This window comes from Lepisosteus platostomus, chromosome 2 (genome assembly GCF_059453375.1).
Source record: "Lepisosteus platostomus isolate fLepPlt1 chromosome 2, fLepPlt1.hap1, whole genome shotgun sequence".
In the NCBI taxonomy this organism is placed as follows: Eukaryota; Metazoa; Chordata; class Actinopteri; order Semionotiformes; family Lepisosteidae; genus Lepisosteus; species Lepisosteus platostomus.
The window spans coordinates 22394718-22403724 of record NC_142612.1 but is presented as its reverse complement, the minus strand read 5'-3'; the positions used below and the strand labels follow the sequence as shown (position 1 = coordinate 22403724).

The 9007-nt window shown below is 43.6% G+C and overlaps 1 long non-coding RNA gene across 1 annotated transcript; it reads left to right on the top strand.

Moving 5' to 3' along the window:
• Positions 1 to 228: 228 nt before the first annotated feature.
• On the top strand, positions 229 to 2669 carry LOC148676130 (uncharacterized). Its single transcript, XR_015925973.1, has 2 exons — positions 229 to 947; positions 2361 to 2669. It is a non-coding gene; the product is annotated as an uncharacterized LOC148676130 (long non-coding RNA).
• The last annotated feature ends 6338 nt before the right edge of the window (positions 2670 to 9007 follow it).

The window sequence follows — 9007 nt, the reverse complement described above, 5'->3', positions numbered from 1 at the left end:
CTTGATAGCCAGTAGTTCTCGGTCTCCGACATCATAATTAGTCTCGGCCCGGGACAATTTTTTGGAGAAAAAGGCGCAGGGGTGGAGGATACCCTTCTCTCCATGACGTTGAGATAATATGGCACCGACTCCGTTGGCTGAGGCATCCACCTCGAGAATGAATGGAAGGTTGGGGTCTGAGTGACGGAGGAGGGGTGCTGTGGTGAACAGTCTTTTGAGATGAAGGAAAGCTTGGTCTGCCTCAGGAGTCCATTTCCCTTGATCAGGACCTTTTCGGGTCAGGGCTGTAATGGGGGAGACGACAGAGCTGAAATTCCTAATAAAACAGCGGTAAAAATTGGAAAATCCCAGGAAGCGTTGAATTTGTTTTAAATTCTGGGGGGTTGGCCAGTTCTGTATGGATTCAGTCTTGGCAGGGTCGATTTCAATGCCCAGGGGTGAGAGGATGTAGCCAAGGAAGTGGATTCGGGTAACATGGAAAGTACACTTTTCCAATTTGGCATAGAGTTTGTTCTGAATCAAACGATGAAGAACCTCGCGCACATGAGAGACATGCTCCTGGGGACTTCGGGAAAAGATTAGGATATCATCCAGGTATACCAGGGCATATTTGTGCAAGATATCCCTAAAGATGTCATTCATGAACCCCTGAAAGACAGCAGGAGCATTAACCAGTCCAAACGGCATTACTTGGTATTCATAATGACCGTGGGTAGTAATGAATGCCGTCTTCCATTCGTCACCCTCCCGAATGCGGATCAAATTATAAGCACCGCGGAGATCCAGTTTAGAAAAAATAGTGGCGCCCCGGAGTGATTCCAAAGCTGATGAAATCAGAGGAAGGGGATAACTGTTCTTGATAGTTATGTTATTCAGACCGCGATAATCAATGCAGGGTCTGAGAGAGCCATCTTTCTTTTTAACAAAGAAGAAACCGGCGCAGGCAGGTGAGGAAGAGGGGCGGATGAAACCAGATTCCAAGGACTCCTGGATATAATCTTCCATAGCCTGAGTCTCCTCGTTGGAGAGTGAATAGACATGGCCCTTAGGGGGTAGAACCCCTGGGATTAGGTCTATAGGACAGTCAGATGGGCGATGAGGCGGGAGGGATAGTGCCTTCTGTTTACTGAAGGCTAGGTGTAGATCCGAGTACTGGGAAGGGATATTGGGGAGGTTATCTTGAGATATGCAGGAGACGGAAACTTTCTGAGGAAGCTGACAACAATGCGAAAGGCAATGGGAACCCCAGGCTGTGAGTTCCCTTTGTGACCAGGAGATGTGTGGGTTGTGAATCTGTAACCAAGGGAAACCAAGAACCAATGGGTGAGAAGGGGATTGAATAAGAAAGAACCGAATGACTTCCTGGTGGGTAGCGCCAATGCGAAGAGTGAGGGGAGGGGTCTGCCACTTCACCAGACCAGGGGAGAGGGGGGAGCCATCAAGAGTGAGGAGCCGAATGGGCTGGGTGACTGGCAACTGGGGAATATTCCAGTACGAAGCGAGTCCAGAGTCTAGGAAGTTCTCTTCGGAGCCCGAATCAACAAAAGCAGAGAGAGAGGTCTGTCCAGTAGTCCATGACAGGGTGGCTGGGAGAAAGAGTCCAGATCTGGGAGAGGAAGAAGTGACACTGGCCATAACAGCGGGTGGATAGGAGCGAGGAGGGCGACCGGGGCAGGCGGCTCGGAGGTGATCAGGGGAACCGCAGTAAAGGCATCGCCCCTCACGAAGTCGGCAATCTCTCTCCTCAGAGGTCAGTCTATGGAAGGAAGGCAGTTGGGAGGGTGTGGGAGGGGTTTGATTGTCCGACCTTCGCTGTTGAAGCCTGAGCTCTAGTTCAAAAACTCGAGAAATGAAGGAGTCAAGTGATGGGAAGTCCAGGGGCAGGTGCACAACGTGATCCTTGAGTTCGTCAGATAATCCGAGGCGGAAGTAGTGAATCAGGGCATTGTGATCCCAGGCGAGTTGAGCAGCCAGAAAACGGAATTCGGAAGAGTAGTCCTGAAAAGAGCGAGATCCCTGAGTAAGGGAAGTGAGGCGTGCAACAATGAGGTGGTGAGAGTGCAACTGCCCAAAGGTAGATTGTAGAGCTGTCTGGAAAAGGTGGAAGTTGGCAGTCTCAGGAGCGTTTCGAGAGAGGAGATGTCCAGCCCATTCCAGAGCTCGTCCAGAGAGGCAAGATACCATAAAAGCAATTCTTTCTCTATCGGTGGGGAAGCAGTCTGGGCGGATGTGGAAAGCCATCTGACATTGAGTCAGAAAGCCCTGACAACTGGAGGAGTCACCATCAAATTTTTCCGGGAGGAGAGGGGGTAGAAGATTAGTTTGTGTTTGAAGCGGGGGTGCAGGGGCAGAAGCTGCAGGTGGGGGAGACGGTGGAAGTGCAAAGTGGTCAGCTAGTTGCTGGACTGCAGTAGTTAGCAGGTCCAGGTTCCGGGAGTGTTCAAGGAGAATAGAAAGTTGACTCTGGTCCGCTGGATCCATTTTAATAAGGCTCACTATTCTGTCAGGGAACCAATACGTGGAATAGAAGGATCCTTATGCGTGACCGGAATCCCACAGGACACAGAGTAGCAAAGGGACAAACCAAAAGACAAAATCCAAAGGCTGGGTCGATAAGGGAGGCAGAGGGTCCGGTAACGAGAGAAATCCAAAACAATTCAAAGGCAAAATCCAGAAGGCGAGGTCAAGAGGCGGAAGCAGAAGATTCGTAACGGGAGATCAGTCAAAAGGTTTGGAAACACGCACTGGAGAATACTAAGAAAGGCTTCTCAGTAGTGAGCATGGGAAGGTGTGCGAAGGGGGTTTAAATACTGAAAGGAAAGGGTGATTGGATTATTGGTAAGGGAGTGAGAATTTAAGAAATCTGATACATGTGAGAATGTGCTGGGTTCAATCAGGGATGAGATTGGGAAGCAGAGGTTCCGGGAATGTAACGTCGTTTGCGAGGGAGAGTGTGGGGCGTGACATAGTTAATGCTGGACCAAAATAAAAAATACAGTATATAGGAACATTAACTTTGACCCTAGAAATATGAAGTAATGTTATTACTGAAGGCTGTTTAGCAGTCTTATTGCCTGGGGGAAGAAGCTGTTTCAAAACCCCTTGGTTTTGGTTTGTATACTTCAGTATCGCTTTTTAGATGGTAGTAGAGAGAACAAGTTGTGGTTAGGGTGACTGGGGTTCCTGAGGATAGACCTGGCCTTCTTGAGGAATCTAACAGAGGCTCCACAGCCAAAACGTTGTGTTCTCTTTCTTCTTTTTTTCAGCATGGAATAAACCTATTACTTGTTCCTTTGCAGCCTACGCATGCTGACGCAGCTACCCACCTGAAGATATCCTTGATGTTCGGTTTCACCACCCTCTGGAGTACTTTGCTCTCCCAGGCGGAGCACTTGCTATACCAGGCAGTGATGCAGCCAGTTAGGATGCTTTCAGTGGTGCACCTGTAGAGATTGGTCAGGATGTGTGACGGCTGTCATGATCGTAAGTCCCTCTTCTTATGGGCTCTCTGGCTCTTTCTTGTTTCTGTTTATTCCTACACCTGCCTCCTGTTCATGCCCCTCTCTATAAAGCCAGATGCTCTTACCAATCCAGGCTCAGCTTTGGAAGATGGATGCCCAGAAGCCCGCCTACCAGCGAGTCCAGGAGTGGCCCGACGGCACAGGCTTCGCAACGGAGTCCTGACCATCTGGGTCTGGGGCTTGGTGCGTCTGGCTCATTACCCTTTTTTTATTCCCCCGACCCTTCACCGGATCCTGCTCCGGCATTTAACTTCTGTCATGTCTGTCTCGGATGGATTACCCGGGTCTGGACTTTTTCCTATTCTGGATTTCGCTGCTGACTCCCTTTGGACTTGTTTGCCTTGGACTACGCCCCCCCCCGAGCACCAGCACACCATCGACACACCCCCCTGTTCATCTACCAGCCCCTCTCCTAGTCTGCTTTCTCCGTGTTTGTTTCACTCCCTTCTGGATTCTGCCATCTGCATAGGGTCCCGAAAAACACTTTGTGACATCGGCATGCTGAACTTCTTTAGTCTGCAGAGAAAGAAAAGGCGCTGCCATGCTGTCTTGGTTGGTGTGGTGGCTCCAGGTTAGACCATCTGCAAAGTTGACACCTAGAAATTGGAAAATGTTGACTCTCTCCACTGCTGACCCGCTGATATGAATGGGTGCATGGTCTTAATATTTTTGTTTTGTTCTTGGTGACCTAGTCGTGGGTGAATAGGGAATAGAGGAGAGTGCTGAGTACGCAGCCTTGGCGGACACATATGTTCAGAGTCAGTGTGGAGGATGTATTTGTGCCTACTCTCACCACCTGCAGTTGCCTCGTCAGAAAGTCCAGGATCTAATTGCAGAGAGGGGAGCTTAGTCCTTGGTCCCGGAGCTTGGTGATAAGCCTTGAGGGTACGATGGTGTTGAATGCTGAGCTGTAATCAACAAACAATATTCTCACATACATTCCTTTCTTATCTAAGTGTAAATAGGGTAGTGTGTAGAGACGTGGTGATGGCATCCTCAGTTGATCTGTTCTGCCGATATGCAAATTGCAGTGGGTCCAAGGTGTCAGGCAGTAAAGAGATGATGTGTGCTTTGATCAGCCGCTCGAAGCATTTCATGATGATACAGATGCAGCCATTCAAAATGCACGGTACAAACCCGCGGTACGGTAAACTACCCACTAGCCACCGCAGGGCACCGCGGTAAGTGATTGGCTGGCCAAAATGACCGACAGCGGCACTCGTGGTGCATTGGTTGGTAGTGAAAATTTAATCATTTAATCTCTTTACTGTGCACATTTTAATCCACTTAGTATTGAGTATTTATATGGAATTTTACTACTAAAGGGAAATTTTAGTAGCAGAGCATAAAAGGAAGAGGAGCATAACGCATCTGAAGGTCATAAACGATATTAATTTAGGAACATAAACATTACTGTATGTAAACTGTACTGTGTATGGGTGATCTTGATAGTTTAAAGAAAAAATACACACCAGTCTTCCATTTCTCCCTAAACATTTTAAGCATGAAAGTTTTATGAAACAGTACCCAAATATGCGATTGCTGTATAGAATGAATTTTAATTTAAAAAAATTATTTAACACGAAAATTAAGCTGTTTACATCTTCTGCCTGAGAACAGTCACCCGTTGCTACCCAATGCAGAAACACAGCCACTAACTAGCAAAGAGGGGACATTGGCTAGCCAATATGATAAAGAAATAAATGATTATTTTGTTTATTTCTTTTGCACATTTATTTGAACATTTCTATCGATTGTACAAGCACTTGGAAACTGTCCAATCCCTAGTTCATCAGGCATTTTCTTTTACGTTGCGGGCATTCTCCCGGTCTGGCGCCGGTCTGTGTCTTCTAGGATATAATGCCAGCTATTTTTTGTTAAATTTGGGTTTCCAATAACGCCGCAGCAAACTCTTCTTTTTATGTCCACTATAACAGACAATCTCCTTTGCTTTTAACTGAGCATTTAATAATTTCCTAAAATGAAAATGATTTACTTTATTTCCCTCATGGGATCAATAAAAGTATCTATCATCTATCTACATAAACTATCGGACAAAATTCTGGGGTCTCCCTATACCAGAGATTATGGTAGGGCTTCAGAATGGTGATTGGCTGACACAATCTGACACCCCTATGATTGGGGAAAAAAGACGTGTTGATCTGCTATGCATACTGTACCAGGAAGAGGATTTCTTTCTATTCGAAACGTGTATTTTAAAAGTTTAATTAAGAAGTAAAAACCTTACAGAGTACACAGATTTCTAAACTGATCAGGAGGAAGAAAAATCACCCTTGTTTTGTGCATAAAAAGTGGTTATTAACTATCGTAACCTGTTTTATTTTATTTTTATTTAGATTAAGAGTTCCCGTCACCCCCATTCCCATTTAAATCACAAACCCGTGTTTAATTCAATGTCTTTTAACATATATCGTTATCTTTGTCTTATGCATAATAATGTTCACCACTCTGTCCAGCAAATTAATAATAAACTTTATTTTATATAGCATTTTAAACGAATAAGTAATAAGGATTGCTCATAAACCTAATCACTTATTCTACATAAACACAGCGTAATTGCTCTCTGAAAATGCTTTTTCTTTTTATTCAGGCTCAGATTTCAACTATAGATCGTATTATTAATAACCAACCAACAATAACAACCATATAAACATAATACCAACCAAAAACATAGATAACAACCACAATACAAAATCAAATATATCAAACCATTTTACACTCGCAAAGTCCTCCAATTATCATAATCCCGCCCCTTATGCAAAACCAAACCTTCCTCCCATCCAAGTTTATCCTCTTTATCATATACAAAATCCACCTCAATTTTCAACATAAAGCATTACACAAAATCAATACCTCAACACTCCATGCTCAACAACGATAATTCACAAACAGCCAGAACATGTAACTCCACATTTCCAAATAGACATCATTGCCATAGCCCGCCTCTTATGCAAAACCAACACCCCTCCCCTGTTCTCTCTCTGCTGGTGTTTGTAATCGTTTTTATTTTTAAATAAATTTTAGCAAAGTCACGTATTTTACAAATCTTAAGAATTCTATATTTATGTCTTTATTTAGTGGTTTCATTAGTGACAAAGGCTAAACTTTCTTGGAAAAATGTCTTTTATGTAAACCATGTTCGCTATTAATTCATTTAGGGCTAGAATATGTTCATTGTCTTCCAATGAAAGAAAGGTTCCTTTCGCCGTAGTCGGGAGACATTAGAAGCTTGCCAAGCCCGGACTGTTACACCAACGCATTAGCATGTTAAAGCGATTTCATTGAGGAGTCTAGCTTTCCTAACTAGTAAGTACTGTACTTACTGGGTTTTTGAGGGGGGGAGGTGTCTTTCGCTGGAAATCTCGCCCCCTTCTACTTTGAAAATACCTGTGAAACCAGTTTAATTCGTCACAGCCAGCACTCTCGCAGAGAGGGGGGTTATACTTGCAGTGTATCGGTATACCGCTACGCCGCCCACGTGTTATGCTCACATCATTATATCTCATTTTGTATTTCTTAAAAAAAAAATCATTTGCCCAGCCTAACAGTATTGTTGTTATTTTTTTTATCCTGTAAAGCGCTTTGAGGAGCCACCTTTAAAGGCGCCATATACAATAAAGTTCATTATTATTACTATTGTTAATTTGCTGGACAGAGAGATGAACATTATTACACAGAAGACAAAGATAGTGATTTACGTTGCATTGTGCATTGTGCTGCTGTAATACAGTTTTAAATAATTAAAAGTCGAAACAGTATCAGCTTTATTTATGGGTTTTAAATAAAGGTGATTTAAACGTGATTTAAATCAATATAAATGTTTATATTGTAACGTATAGGTGACTATTCATTGTTATTAAAATGACTTAAATTCAATCATGTTGTGATATTTAGAAATATAAATTTGTTTGGTGCGAGTGAAGTTTTATTTAATCTCTGAGCCAGGGAAACGTTTTATTTTTTCAAAGAAATAAAAAATAAAAAATTAGATATAATAATATAAACATTTACTGCAATACATTTACTTTGGTGGGTAGCAGCGTCAGCCTGGAACGTTTCGGCTGTGAATCCTTCTTCAGGTGTGAGAGTCTTCAGTTCAAAATGAAATGCTTGGAGTTTGTAATGTAGGGCGCTCTGAACGAGTTCAACTTTAATGCAGGAAAAATTTATTTCCCAGAAGCTATACTGATTCTTATGGAAGCCAGTTCCCGCCAGGGAGTAAAAAATAAACACACTATGGTTTTCTCTCTGAATATATCATTTATGACCATCAGACGCTTTATGCTCCTTTTCTTTTTTCCAGTGGATTGAACAGGGAGAGGCATTTCATGATGTACTTTTCACTGATGAAACAACAGTGGCTCTGGAACAGTTTTCAACCATGTCGTTTTATAAAAAGGGGAGATATGTGAACAAGCAACCATTGTTAACGTCAGGGCCAGGAGCTTTGTATGGATTAGTCTTTTTAAAGACTTTGTACAAGTCAGCTCTGGAGACAGATAGTGAGTATTCCCCCTGGTTTACTGGGATTTTCTTGACTGGTTCCATGTTATGGACTACAAGCTGTGCATAAAAAGAATTAAGTTAATCAGAGGGGAAGGAGGTGTGTGTCGCGTTGCTGAGTTTTGCTTTGTAGTCTGTGATGGTACAGATTCCATGCCACATATTCCGAGTGTTATGGTCGTCATAATAGTGTGACTCCAGTTTCACTCTGTAGTTATATCTGGCTTTTTTTATGGCTTTTCTGAGATCAGATCTGGATTTTCTGTACTTGTCCTTGTCTCCAGAGTTGAAGGCAGATGTTCTAGTTCTGAGTTTAGCATATACTGTACTTCCCCGTTTACCCAAGGTTTTTGATTTGGTTATGTGCGGACAAAAATCCTGGGGACAACATCTTCTATGCATTTGCTAATATAGCCAGTAGCATAGTCCACATACAGGTTAATGTCGTTCCTGGCAGCTTGGCTAAAAATCCTCCAGTCAATGGTGGCAAAGCAGTGACTTAGAATAGAGTCTGATTCCTCTGACGAGCGCTGAATGGTCTTTGTCACAGGCTTCTCCTGCTTGAGTTTCCGCCTATAGGCAGGGAGTAGCAGGATTGAGGTGTGATCAGATTTGCCGAAAGGAGGTTGGGGGAGGGCTTTGTAGCCATCCTGGAGGGGAGTGTAAACACTGCCCAATGTGTTTGTTCTGTGCGTCAGGCAATTGATATGCTTGAGCAGGTTTGGCATTATTTTCTTCAGGTTCACGCCATTGAATTTCCCCACTGTGATGAATGCGCCCTAGGGGTATGAGTTCTCATGTTTGCTTAGGTGTGTCTGTGGTTCCTCCAGTGCTTTTTTTATGTTAGCCTGTGGGGGAATAAACACTTCCATGAGGATATTCATGTAAGGCAGTGTAAACTCCCTTGGTAGATAGAAGGGGAGACATTTAATTGTCAGGTGTTCAAGATGTGGGGTGCATGA